Source organism: Squalius cephalus (genome assembly GCF_949319135.1).
Source record: "Squalius cephalus genome assembly, chromosome: 15".
Lineage (NCBI taxonomy): Eukaryota > Metazoa > Chordata > Actinopteri > Cypriniformes > Leuciscidae > Squalius > Squalius cephalus.
Genome location: NC_137136.1, coordinates 2,208,183 through 2,223,594, shown reverse-complemented (window position 1 = coordinate 2,223,594; position 15,412 = coordinate 2,208,183). Strand labels below are relative to the sequence as shown.

Below are 15,412 nucleotides of genomic sequence, written 5' to 3'. Positions count from 1 at the left end.
GACATCACAACTCGATGGCTTTTGTAGAGACACATATTTCCAAGCCCCTCTCCTACATTCACTCACATTACGACACTCTCAGACATGAGCTTGCTTGCAAAATCCTATAGAATTTATGTATACTTCTGTTTGTGCGCGTGATGTGAAGCCTCAAAGTGGCGTCTTAACTCTTTCCCCGTCAGCGTTTTTGGAAAAAGTTGCCAGCCACGGCCAGCATTTTTGGATCACTCTCATAAAAGTTTTAATGGCCCGCAGAATATTTTGTTGCATGGATTTCTGAACATGCAATATATAAGAAAGAACCGACCCTCTACTTAAAAAAAAAATGCATTCCTTTTTAATCAACACTTGATTAAGTTTCATTAAAAAATCAACATTTTGAGCAAAAAGCTGAGAAAATCTCGTTTTTGTCAAAGTTCGGATTCTTCACGATGATGAAAACAGAGATGAATTAGATCGAGTCCATAGACACCCGTGTCTTCACAGTCCTACAGCTCGTGAGTCGACATTTCGTTCAATTTTGATTTATATGCTGTTTAATGTTGATGATCGCATATGCTTCAGATTACATATGATATCGCTTGCTTCTGCTTCTTCTTCGCCTGTGTTTTGATCTGGAGATTCAGTCCTTTTTCAGTAAATGCATAATAGCGCCCCCTACCGTATAACATACGAAACACACGGATAACAGTGAAAAGCCAGAAAATTCAGTCAGTGGCAGGGAAAGAGTTAACTTATTCGGCTTCATTCTGTCAGAAGCAAATATTCTGGTCTCTTTTCATTACTGGTGAATCCGAGGGCGATATATGCCTCGTCGTGTTTTCTTGTCTTTAAAACACAGTATCTACGCTGGACGTGATGGTTGTTGAACAGCTTGATGATGCTGTACTCGTCAAAGTTGCAAATCCATTTGTCCTAATCGCTCAGAAATAGCTTGAGCGCTTGGAGCACGTCAAAAACGCATCCAGTGTAGACAGCATCACTGATTATAATGGTTTCTATTTGCTTTTTGACATTTTGACAATTGCTGTGACATTTTAAGTAGATTCATCGTCTGCTTTGTTCACCTGGCACTGGCTGTCCCTTCACAAACTCGTCCATGGTTCATGCAGAAAGCAGTTGAGCTGATGTTATGCCACATTTGATGCTTCATGGGACTCAAACGGTGACCTTGGCATTGGCCTGCAGGATCTGAACGCTTTCTTATGGTGAGCTGAGAGTGTTTAACTCCGAGGTCTTCCTCTGCAAGTTTTGTTGTCTTGAATATTCTTATATTCAAGGCACTGATCACTTATTCACAGTCAAGACATTGGCATGTTCATTTCACGTTGATAAAAAAGCACAAACTTCTTGCATTTTTTTTTTATGTCGCTCATAAATAGAGATCTTGTGTGCTTTCTGTCAATTACCTGGTACAATTAAGTGTGGGCAGTTTTTCTCCTTTTAATAGTTTAGGTCAATGTAGTGGGTTGAAAAATATTTTTTTTTTCTGTTTTAATTAAAGTTACCGCATTCTCCATGGTAACAAATTATTAATGCTTTTAGATACATGATGTGATATATATATATATATATATATATATATATATATATATATATATATATATATATATATATATATATATATATATATATATACATACAGATATGGACAGATATGGTGAGCTATATAAAGACAGAGGGAGGTTTACTCACATATACTGTATATTCCACATATATTTCTAATATATGTATATTAGAAATATATGTGTAATATACAGTATGTGTGAGTAAACCTCCCTCTGTCTTTATATACCTCACCATATCTGTGCACAGAATTCATTATAAAAGCATTTTAAATGAATTGCACTTGTAGAATGTGGCAGAGATTGTTAAATCTTGGGCCAGAAATTCATTCAGAGACAGTTTAAGATGAGACATCGTCTCTGTACAGTATTCCCACGGCATGAAACTCACGACAGATTCAGAGATCAGTTTTACTGTAATTAGGGAAATACTCTAAATGTCATTTTGAATCTTCATACCACTACAATGAATTCCACACTTTTGATATCACTCACAGTTACTCATCGTATTGAACAGGACTGAGTGTTTTTGGCTCTTTGTTGTGGCACTTTCCGTTTCTAAACTCCTACGGCTTACTTGAAGCAAACCATCGCCGGTCTTTCCACAACAAGCCTGATAAGCTGAGGTGCTTTGTGTTGATTTGTGCTTCTGTTCGTGACAGAATTATGTTCTGAGAGACTGGGAAAATGAAAGAATAGCATGATTAGAATCCCAAAAGCCGTGCAAACCTAAAAAAACAAAAAAAAAAAACGAAAATACGTATTTCCGGCGCCGTCTCGTTTGCTGATGTGCATCTCGTGAAATTTAATGATTGCATTGCACTGCGTATTCAAATGAGCACAAGTTAAAGATCATTGACTCTGTTAACCCAGAAGTGTTCATAACATGTGCACTGCGTATCCAAAAACAAGATCTGTCCCTGTCAGTTATTTTAAAGCTTGCCGTTTAAAAGAATCAAGGTGTGAAAGGAAACGTTTGACCTTAAGTCTTTGCGGTCGCTTTCACGTTTTGCGTGGGTTATTTCCTACCAATTAAAAAAAAAAAAAAAGAGTATTGTGGTCATGAGCGTTTCTGAAACCATGCGCAGTCAATATTGGAGGGTAAATATGATCTCAACTCAAAGAAATGCATAATGACATTTTGCATGCGCTTTCACCTGTTTCCTGAATTCACCTGCAACAAGCTAATCTTAAAAGCACAGACCTTATGTTTTAACCGATACGGTTCAGATCGGGAACAAACAGCGGTGCCGAGATGCCATCCGTGCTGTTGAAGAATGTCGGTATGGAAGTGTCCAGCTTTGGCACGCGCCACTTCTCCAATATGCCTCGCCACCATCACCCAAGCCTTCGCACGGTGTCAGACGCCGATATGAGACAGAAAGAAACGCCACCTCTTATCGGCGCCAATCCAGATTAACTCAAAGACACGCTCCCCCTACATTTCTGGGCCCACTTGCTCCAAATTTGGGCACCGTTTGACTTGTTTTTGAGCTGTGGCGAACCTAAGGCAAACGGAGAGCCCTGGCCAAGGTGCTCACAATTAGCCACGTTTCCCAGGGCCGCGGGCCTGTGGGTTTACTGGACGGCTGAGGCTTAAACCCCCTCGTGTCCCTTCGGGAATCTCGGCCAACTCGGAGCCGCTGGCATCCCTGGAGTGAGCGCTGAGAGGTGGATGGGGATGATATGCCTTCCACAAGAGGCCATTTGCATCGTGCTGAATTCTGAAAGGGATAAAAGAAACGTGTTGGCTGGAGGTGTGTGTGTGTGTGGACCGAGAGCTGCCTTCACACACACACACACACACAGACGTGCAAAAGTTTGGGATTTTTAAATGGTTTTGAAGTCTCTTCTGCTCACCAAGGCTGCATTTGTTTGACCAAAAAAATAAAGTAAAAATTGTGAAATATTATTAGGATTTAAAATAGCTGTAAATATATAGTAAAGTGTCATTTATTCCTGTGATCAAAGCTGAATTACTCCACTCTTCAGTGTCACATGATCCTTCAGGAATCATTCGGCAAAAAAAATTTTTTCTTCGTCAGTATTTTTGTCTTGTTTTCCAGTACAAATGTAATTCTTAAATCGGGATACATTTACTTGATTAGCAAATGTACATAGTAAGATGTCTGAGTTAAGTGAGTTTGTGCTTAAAATAGGAACATATGTGGGGTCAGAAAAATAAACTTCTTTGTCCTTTGAATTAAGCCTGTTTTTCTGACCCCTTTGGCTGATATTTGTTCTTTTTTAAGCATAAACTCACTTAACTTTGATATATATTTTTAGACAACAAGACTTCACATCTGCTTTTGCCTCTCAATGCATCTTGGATTTGAGAATGTTTAAATATTTGTACTGGAAAACAAGAGGAAAATACTGACAAAGAAAATCATTTTTTCTCACATGATCCTTCAGAAATCATACTTTTTTATTTTATTTTTTATTTTTTATTTATTATTATCAATATTGAAAACAACTGTGCTCCTTCATATTCTTGTGGAAAATCTGATGCATTATTTTTTTCAGGATCTTTTGCTAAATAGAAAATTCATATGCAAATTCAGCATTTATTTAAAATGCATTTATACTTATTTAAATTAATTTATTTAGCATTTATTTATTAAAAAAAGTATGATTTTTTAAATGTCTTTAATGTCACTTTTGATCAATGTAATGCATCTTTGCTGATAAAGTATTATTTTCTTTTTTTGTTAAATCTTTTGAACTGTAGTGAATGCACTGCAAACTTACAGAGTCACTATTTCATATAAATGTGGCACTGAATGCCTTCAATGATCTTTTATGTGTTTGTCATGCAGCGTGTGGGAGAAATGGCAAACTTTTGCATTTGAAGAAACTCACAATAGATGGTTGTATTAGATTGTGATTGTGTTTGGTCTGTCATTCTCATGGCAGTTGTCAGAAACACAGTGGTAAAAAGTAAAACATGTATTAGTGTTCATATCATGAGGAATCAAACTGATCTTTTGAGATAAAACTTCATTGTACAATGAAAACAGCTTTCAGAATTCAACACTTAGTTCTGTGAAGGGTTTGCAAAAATATAAATTGAAATGCATGTAAGTTTGCTTAGACAAATTGGATTGTGCAAAAGTTCAATTAAACCATCAAAATATGAGGAAAATATTTGATAAATATAAGGGAAGAACAAAACACTAAAGTTGGTGAAGGTATTTATCTGCAAAATTATTACAGCTACTATGCAAAAAAAAATGCACAGAAAAACAAAAAGCGTGCAATATGATCAGTTATTAATATTTCATTGTTTCTCTCTTGTCTGTGCATGTGTTCATAATTTCTCTGTACGACAGCCTGGCCAAAACAACTCATTTGGATTAGGTTAGGATTATTTTATGGAAAAAAGAAAATGATGACCTTTTATGGCACACAAGACCTTTGTGCAAATTATAAGTGAGAAAAAAAAATGAATAATGCATTTATGATACTGCGCTGATTTAGTACTTACAAGTGTTACGTATAAGTAGACTGACTGTAATTGTTAATTCAGACATCAAACATTTCCTTCCTTATCTCTGTCAGCTCTACCCAAACGGTTTTGATGAATTCACAGAGGAAGTGCTTGTGAAAGAGATTTATATCACAATTCATCTGCAAAATAATCAAATCATTACCAGTTAATGACAGCAGGATGACGGATGGTGTGGATATTTGCCCGGTCCCAGTGACGCTAGACTGTTCTGAGATCAGTCGCGCAGACCATCCTGATCTTAATGAAGTCGTACTGACTTCTGTCACTATCACCGGGGGCAACGAGGTTCGGGAGAAGCGGGAAAAACGCTCCCTTTGGTTGAGGGATCCCCCATTGCTTTCAATGCGGTGATGTAGAGTGCTTGTCAAAAGCAACATGGAATATCGCAGGATTAATCGGTCGGAGAAAAGAAGTGGAACGTGTCTTTCAATAGAGCGTAATTGAAACTCGTTTACTTCTCAGTGTAATCAAACCAGCACTGTGTTTCTCAGCATCGGCCGGGTTTGAAGACTCGTCCAAATGTTAGTTATTATGCTCCATTTTAATCTGTATTTTTTTCTCATTACTTTTTTTTTTTTTTTAAGAAATTAATACTTTTTTTTATTTAGTGAGGATGCATTAAATTCACCAAAAGTGACTGTAAAGACTCGTTTTGTGTATCGTTACAACGTATTCTACCTCAGATTTCACTTTCTCTTCATCAAAAAGTACTGAAAAAGACAATTTCCATACAAATATGAAGCAGCACAACTTGATAATAATCAGAAATGTTACCAAATTCTTTCTGAAGGATCATGTGACACTGAAGACTGGAGTAATGATGCTGAAAATTCAGCTTTGATCGCAGGATATAAATTACACTTTACTAGATATTCACATAGAGAACAGATGATTTACATTCTAATAATATTTCACAATTTTTACTGTATTTTTGATTAAATAAATGCAGCCTTGGTGAGCGGAAGAGACTCTTTCAAAAATCAAAAGGACCCCAATAGTTTGTTTTATGCATGTCCTCATATTATCTGTTGTTATTATTTTTTATCTGGAAAACATATTTCTTTCCTCATATGGCTCTTTTTCATGAAATTGCAGCTCATAGAGGACATGTTTGACAAGCTGCAATAAGACAAAGAAACGTATTGTTCTTTGCATAATGCGGCGTTGGATCAAGTGTTATGGACTATGTTATGGATCTGATGTGATTGACAGGTTGCCCAGGCCTCATCATCGGAAAAGAGAAGAGACCGGGAACAATAATGAAGTGCACGGATAAATCAAGAATTGTCAATTTTGATTTCACGGTGACCTTAAAAAGAAATGGTGAGCATCTAAAAATACACACTTTCTCTGATAAACACTTAAAAGTTCATGTTATTTGTTAACTACCCATTAGCAGATTTATTAAAGAGAAAAAAAACACAGCTTTAACTAATGTATTGTATGCGGCAAACATCACGTCGCTGCTTTAATGTTTGCTTATGTTACATCGGTAATTTTCTTAAAAAAAAAAAGTTAAAGATGTGTCATGAAAAGGCTTTTTCTTAGACGAATATTAATAGAATGAAGTCTGAAATGCTGTTTTGATTGACGTAATGCTGGAGTTTCTGCACGGATGCGGTCGTGATTGACTGGAGCATAGGTGTGCTTTGATGCTTACGGATGTTGCCATGGTTACACACTGTTTTCCAGCCCATGCAATTACGCATAATAGATGAACTTCACTCTTTAGCAAATTAACAACAGGTAAAATGTGCCGTAGTCACCGATCGTCTCCGAAGGCGGTGAGTTTTCCCTCATAAAGGCTTTCGCCCAGCGATGTGTTTGTGCTTGTCAGACGGCAGGCAATCACTCGCTTTGTTTGCGAACTTTAGGAATTTTAGGAATCACTGTGTGGTTTGTCTCTTCAAATTACTGTAATAAAGTTGCATTTAAGCTCAAGCGCTTGAAACGGCCCATAAAACTCAAGGAAAATCCCTCCCTGAACTAATTGAAACTTTTTCTTCAGTCTGAATTCGACAGAATGTCCTAAAGCAAATGTAGAGATAATTCTTTATTTTTATTGTTGTTTTTTCAGTGCTAATGCATTTTTGTGCTTGTTTTTTTAGATTTAAGAGTACACTTTTTCTCACACTGTTTCTTTCTCTCTTCCTCACACTTTTTTTCACATGTACAGATATGTATCTTGACTCACATGCAGCGTCTGCACTTTCAGGAACTGTTGTTTCACACAGTCTTTGGATTTTAGATTTTTTTTTTTTTTGTAACATTAGAAAGGGCTCAATTAGTTGTTAATACATATTTATAATACAATTAATTATTAAAAAAGATTTTAAAAAATGGTTAAATAAGGATTTAAAACTTATTTTTTTAATAATTTTTAAACTTCATTTAGAATGCATTAGAAAATGATTTTAATGCATGCCTTGTAATGCACCTTATAATGCATTGTATGATCTATATGAATAATTGTAACCACAGTTATAATACATTATAATATACTATTCATTGAACAGAAAGTATAATGCGTTAAAACACATGACAACCAATTTCAGATGTAACAAGCAATCTGCAATATTACACTAACCCTCTTCAATTTGCAAATATTATAATGCATATTAACTTTGGATACAATTTTATATATATATAAAATCGTAAAATCGTTTTTTTATATATAAAGTGTACTCTTAAAAATACAGATTGAAGAGGGTTAGTATAATATATGTATATATGAAGAGTTCAGATGCAAAAGCCTAAGTGCCATCTGAAATTTTCTTCTTGAATGATCATTTTTATCAAGCTCGTATATTTAAATTCAATAATTTCAATTAAATGGCACTGAAGATTACCTATTAATTGTCATTTAAGTGAAATTACTGAAGTTAAATATACAAGCTTGATAAAAAATGAAAAAGAAAATTTCAGATGGCTTTTGCATCTGAACTCTTCATATATATATATATATATATATATATATATATATATATATATATATATATATATATATATTCACTTTTTAATAATGCATTATACATAAAAGCTTTAAGTAAAGTGTAAATCATGCCTCCTGACCACTGGATGCATTTCTAAAAGTTGAACTGTTAAACATGAAGCTTTTAAAAGTGAAGCTCGACTCTAGAGAAACAGTGAGATGTAATGCAATGGCCAGAGGTGTCAGTCTGCAGACAGCACAAGAATTTAGCCAACAGTTTCTGTCATGTATTAGTTGATTTCATGCACTGTATGAGGGGTGTATAGCAGGCTTTTGCTTGTTCATCAGTTTCACACTGTAAAGAGCTTTTTTATCTAGAAAGATCTTCAAATCAGCATCCGGCCACGGCCTTGCACGGGTGTGACTCTGAGATCGGGGCTATCAGCGTCTCAAACTCTTGGCTTTCATGTGTAGGGAGTGTAAAGTGTGTAGAAGTTCAACCACACCAGTTTTGCTGATCTAATAGATGCTGTTTCATCATATATTTCTGAATGGAGTGATTCAGCTTCATACACTAGATCAGCGGTTAAAGTGTAAACTCCACAAGTTTTGCAGATTTTACATTAGACGTCAATGTCACATCGTGCAACCTGTCCATGTTGTCTCATTTATAACAAGTGATGAATTCATTTGCACTGTAAAAAATGTCTAACCTCCCCAACTCAATATTTGGTCACATCTAAAATTACATTTACAGAATTTCACTCGGGCCAATTGAAAAATGTATTATAATTTGGAGTTTGGGAGGTTAGACATTTTTACAGTGTGTGCCAGTTTGACTTTTGACAAAAAAATATATGAAAGTTTTGGTAATTTGATGGTCCACTTTAGTCACTCTACTAACTATAAGTAACTCCAGCTATCAGTCATTAGAGTATTAGTCGACTGTTTGCTTAATAACACTTTATTTTGATGCTCCTCAACAGATATTCTTCTGATTATCAGTAACTTTACAACTACGTCAACTTATTCTACTAACCCGAACCTAGTCTACTCAGGCCATGTTCAGACTGCCAGCAAAAATCTGATTTTTTGCATATCCAGATAATATCCAGATGGGTTTTTGAAAGTCTGGACCGCAAAGAAATTATAATTTTTTTCAAATCTGATTCAAACCACATATAAATGCAGTTTGAAATGCATTTCCAATCAGATTTTTACACGTCTTTGGCATCACTCTTAACGCGACACACAATGATAACATCAAAACTGGTGACGTTTCAAAGCACCCATGCAGATTGGTTGGTTATGTTTGGACACACAATTATTTTTCACTTGTGTTGAAAGTCTGCCTGAAAGATCTGATTTAAGAAAAAAAAAATTGATTTGCCTGCATTTTGAACATAGCCTAATACTCTAATGAGAGTTAGTTGACATGTAGTTGCAAAGTTACTTATAGTCAGTAGAATGTATATGTCTCTCTCTCTCTCTCTCTCTCTCTCTCTCGATAAGCTTATTTGTTTTGCATGGTTATAGTTTGAGCGTTTAATAATTTGCATAATTTTTCCTGGCTCTTTGTCAGATTTTTGAGTTGAGAACCACGTCTTTTCCTGAACCGTAAACATCAGCACTTGTTCAAATCAAGATGATAACTATATATTTCACACACTCTAAGTACTGTAAATTGTTCAGCGGGTATAATAATAATAATAAAACACTCTAAATTTAGACGAGACCTCTGATATTTTGCCCTAGGCAGCGTAATAAACATAGTCTAATTAAAATGTACCGACTGGATGAAAACAACAGCAGTCTTGCCTCTTCTTCTTCTTCTTCTTCTTCTTCTTCTTCTTCTTCAGTCTGGCTGTGAGTTGTAAACACTAATTTTAGGGTGTTTTTCAGTGTGTGTTCTGCACTGTACCTGCGAAATACTGATTTATTCCCATTTCTGAGTGCTTTTTCAATCATGCATTTTGATTTTACTGTCCATTAGATTTGTCTGGCAGGAAAAATGGAGTGTGTCAACAGAATGCAGCAGTTTCCGGTGTCAGACACCCACGCCGCTGCTCTAACACCCGCTGTCAGTGTGCAGATGTGCTTCAGAAGATGCTCTGTTAGCGACTTCTCCAACACGCACACTCAGCTGTTATGGCAGTCGTGGCAGACAGCCTGACATATTTGGCTTTAAAGTCAACATGACGTCAAAATTAACCCAATTAATTTCTTAATATGTGACCCTGGATCACAAAACCAGTCTCGAGTCTATCTGTGGCAATAGCCAACAATACATTGTATGGGTCAAAATTATCCATTTTTCTTTTATGCCAAAAATCATGAGGATATTAAGTAAAGATCATGTTCCATGAAGATATTTAGTAAATTTCCTACCGTAAATATATAAAACATGTACCTCAACATTTCCTCAATGTTGTCTAACCCTCAGATTCCAGATTTTCAATAGTTGTATTTCAGCCTAATATTGTCCTATCATAACAAACCACACATCAATGGAAAGCTTATTTATTCAGCTTTCGGGTGATGTATAAATCTCAATGGCATAAAATTGACCCATGTGACTGGTTTTGTGGTCCAGGGTCACATATGTTTCTGGTGCATATTATTCCACATTAAAAAAAAAATTGGCTTTTATCAGAATGTAATAATTTGATCCAGCTCTGAAATGACTTTCCCTTCCGGCTGACGTCACACATCCCTCTTGTGTTTTACTGTGACTGGTGTATTATGATAGATTTCACTCTAGTTAAAAAAAAAAAAAAACCTTCAGTGAAAAGTTTGGTGTTTTAGATCAGACTAACCAGTTCTGAGGTGAAACTGTATTGGGTGGTGCCCTCTTCAAAATTAATAAATAGGGAATTTGGCAATTCATATATATAAAGTTAATATTCTTTCTTTTACTTTCTTCTACTTAATTGTTTTTTTTTTTAAATAAAATTAATAATTATTATTATTATTATTATTATATCTATACACATACACATATGTCTGTGTACTATTTATACAGTATATTTAGGAGCAAATAAAATATGTCTTTGCTAAAAAAAATTCTCTGAATATAATGTTAAATAGTTGGTCTATATATATATATATATATATATATATACATACACATACACATACATATACATTTATATAAACATACATATATACTGTACATATATATATATATATATATATATATATATATAACTTTTTAATTAATATATTTTTATATATATATATATATATATATACTGTATATATATATATATATATATATATATAATATAATTGTATAATTATATAATATATAAATATATATAATTAATTAATATATATATATAAATATATATGTGTGTGTGTGTGTATATATATATATATATATATATATATATATATATATATATATATATATATATAAGGTTTTAAGCCAGTTATTCATATCTTTTGCTGTAGTATCAGTTGGAAATATCAGTTTACATTTCCAAACATTCCTTTTGCCATTTATTGTAATAATCCAGTGAGATTTCTGTATGATTGAGGAGTCTGACAGCAGCCGATCTCACCATCATCGTGTGTGTGTGTGTGTGCGTATGTGTTATTTGTGTGAAAAAGGTCTTAAAAGGTTTGTGTGTCTTTGCTAAAAATGTATGTTTTCTATGAAGTTAACAGTTGTTCTCAAGTCATGCACACAATAACTGTTGAAAACGTGTTTCTCATCTTAACTGCTAATACTGTGTGCTTTAGCATGACTGGAACGCTCCATTACGATCCAGTCAGCGTCCAGAACTGTCCACTTGCTCTCTGATTTGGATGAATGTGTGTAAATCAAAGCTGATCAGTGTGTGTCTCCAGCGCTCACGAAGCCCTCTTGTGGTCGCTGTGGAGAACAGCACGTCCTCCTGTGTTCTTCATCCTCATGATGATGATGATGATCCAAGGCCAATCCTGTAGTGTCAGATATTCTCTCCTCTCTTCATATTACTATCTCAGACTCAAGGAATTTCCCCTGATCTCTCCCACTAGAGATCACTCCCCTGAAACTAATGTGTGACGGTGATTCATACAGAGAACATGAAAATTATCAATGCCAATGATAAATGAAACCATCATGGCTTTTGTGGAGTCCCGAAGCCACGATTTGGGCAGGTTTTCTGAGAAGCAGTCACAATCTGATGATGACAAGAAACGGCTCTAACGATAAGAAGTTCTTAATATTTCACTAAAATGTTGAAAAGTAACTCATTGATTGATTCAATTAAAATGAATCCCCTTTATTTAAAACACACACACACACATACACACAAATGTTGCATGGCTTTAGAACACAGCTTCCTTTGTGATTATGTAAATTTTGGCCTAGTTATCAAGTCCGAGGTGTCAGTGTTTTTTTGGAAATGTACAGATGCTTGTTTCCATGATGTGAAGTTAAACATAGCACACTATAGCAGCCGCCTTTCCGTTCTTATGACAATAATACCGCAACAAACACACGAATGCACAAACATATTTGGACAAACACCCCTGAGCTTGTTCTGTAGCAACAGGTGATGCTCGCCACGTCCCGAAGGGTCGTGAAGGCGAGAACGGAGAGCGTTGGAACACATTTTGCTCAGGGTTTTTGTGTCTCAGTGTTCTCATGCTAGGAAATAAAGCTGTTCTGAAATCCACTGCTCTTCCTAAAAACGTGTAAATTAGTGTCAAGTACAAAGAGGGCTGTTGTTACAACTGATCTTTTAGATTTTGTGCATGCATTTTTTTTTTTTTTATTAATTCAAAATTTTATTTAAAATTGCAATCCACAGAAATAGATCTGGGTGTTAAAAATGTTGCCACCTTAAATTTTTAAATTGAATGTTTAAAATACATTAAACTGACTTTTAAAAAAAATTGTTGAATCTTGTATAACTTATAAAAAAAAGTTGAAAATTGCTTGTTTTGATGAGAGAAAGCAATGTAAAAACATATTGTCATAACTTATTGATCATATAATGTTTTACAGCATATAGGCCTATAGTTTAATAGCAGAAGTATAAACGCTTATGTTACCAGTTCTGGCATTTAACATCCATCAGCATGATCACAAATCAAAATATAGATAGCCATATATCAAAGTCAGTGCTTTAAAAAAAAAAAATTTGCCCTTTATAAAAAAAAAAAAATTCTCAGAGACTCAGAGCTTGTACTGTCACTTCTGGAGGCTGGTGGTCATGTTACAACACTCTCTGGTCTGCACTATTCATTCAAGGTTTCCGCGTGTTGCATCATTGTAAACTCTATATGATTTCAATCCATGTTTGCATTACAGTAATTAATAAGCATGCTGACATTATTCTGTGTGTGGAGGGGAAATGAGAACGCTGGAGGAATTTCACACCTAATGAAACACTGGCGTTCTAATTCGAATTTTTAGAATTCGAATTCTTTAAACAAAAATCAAAACTTTGTGTTTAGAATCAGAAGTGTGCGGCGGTAATTATTTCCTCTTCATCAAAGGAAGGAAGCGCTGAAGCTCTACTGGAAATCTGCTGGTATCTGATGTGTGTTTACTCACTGTCGAATAAATGTCAGATTAGCTCTGCTGTAAAAGCTTTCTAATAACGTGAGCGTTTGTGTCGGATGACTCACATTTGAAAGGACTCTTTCTCATCATCATCATCATATCTGGTGCAAAACTCCCGCAGAGCTACAGTTCACCTCGAAGTTTCCTTTTCCGCCTTGAATATTAAAATATAATACGCATGTGGCAGATCTGTGTGTTTTCACCGCATTTTAACAGGTGTTTGAAACATGTCGTGTTAGCCTGCAAGTAAATGTTTAAAAACATTTTTTAAATTCACAATTAAAGACTATTAAACGTCTTAAAGTTGTGCTAAAAATTACAACTTTATAGCATAAATTGTCGCTTTAGTGTGTAAATAACATTTAATTATTACAAACGGACAAATTCATAAATCAGCGCTCAGTGAGAAATGAGGGATAAATTCCAGTATGTTGGCTAAAACTTAAAAATAACCAACATCTACATTCACTGAAGCGACAAAACAACAAAATTAATAAATGATATTTAGTTTGAAAATCAACATCCGCTTCAAATGCGCATCGCGGGTAAAAAAAAGATCTCTAAATTCAGTTGAAATTCAATCTCACACACGCATGTGCATAATTGAAAACTTATTGATCTATAAACAAGTAATGCGCTCATAAAAAAAAAAAAAAAAAAATGTTTTCTTGTGATCTCGTATCAAGATGCACGAGAGCCGCGAGTGTGTGTGTGTGTGTGTGTGTGTGTGTGTGTGAAGTCGCACATAAAATCAAATTGACTAGAAGTGTAAACACACCGTGGCTGTGGATGGCAAGTTTTAAATAATTTTATACAGTCCCCCTGCCTGACAATTTTAACATGTGGTGTGTAAATATGAGAATGGCTGAGTGTGAAAGTGGATGAGTCCCTGGAGAGCGCGCACGGAGACGCGCCGCTCCAAAAATCAAAGTGGGGCAAGAAGACGCGGTGCGCCACAGCTGGCAGATCGTCTTATGTCGACGGGGAGGGGCGGTTCGTTTACCTGACACCCCTCTCCTCGAGCTCGAACCCTCCCCCTTCCCTCGCGCTTCTATCCCGCACCGCAGCCCACGTTACGCGCAGTCCGTGCGCTCCCAACTCCAGCGGTACGCGCAGGGACACCTCCATCTCCATCCGCGAGCAGAGCTGTGGATCTCTCAACGCCCGGACCAAGTTAAACGAGCCTTCTCAACTTTTGGATGGAAAACGAGAGCATTCGAGGAGATTGCTAACTTCTCTAAGGTATTGTAGTATTTCCTTTCTCTCTCTCTCTCTCTCGGTGTGTGTGAGCATCTGCTCCGAACGCAAAGCTGCTGTATATTTCACGAACAGTCAGATCTGTTTGCTGCCCTCTCTTATCAATGGATTGCACGATAAAGAATTGATAACGAAAGAAGGAAAATCATTCATTCACACTTTCGGGTTTCAGTGATATCCAGCCGTTTTTATATACATCTCTAAATGTAGATTTTTTTTTTGGCAGAAGTTCTTTTTTTTTTTTTTTTATAGTGTCTTGATGATTTATAACCACACAACTCCAGATTATAAGAGTGTTTTAAACACAATCCGCTGGTCAGGATTGCATTTATATGCATTCATGTGCACAAGATCTAAATAGGAAAAAAAGGAGAAACAAATCCCATTTTATGGAGTCAAGAGACAGACATGCTCCTAAATAAGATGAAATGACTAATACGACTAAATGCTTCTAAATAAAACTGACTCTCAGCCTGCAGAGAATCGCTTCACACTGATTTCTGTTTTCTGCAAGCTGGTGTGATGTAGAACTTTATATCGCAGTTTTTCTAGGACAGTGCAGTGGTCAGGACCCTGTTTCAGATGCA

At 35.6% G+C, this 15,412-nt stretch overlaps 1 protein-coding gene across 4 annotated transcripts in view; it reads left to right on the top strand.

Annotated features, from left to right (window-relative positions):
- The window catches only part of satb1b (SATB homeobox 1b), a 99,287-nt gene that overhangs the window by 17,230 nt on the left and 66,645 nt on the right, over nucleotides 1–15,412 (top strand). For 2 of the 4 annotated variants that reach the window (XM_079894362.1, XM_079894356.1), the window contains exon 1: nucleotides 14,491–14,810. The exons of 1 other annotated variant lie outside the window; for it this stretch is intronic. The gene's annotated coding sequence lies outside the window, so the exon portion shown is untranslated. Of the gene's footprint in view, nucleotides 1–14,490; nucleotides 14,811–15,412 lie in introns of those variants that run through there. One more of the 4 variants, XM_079894359.1, reaches the window with a different exon arrangement.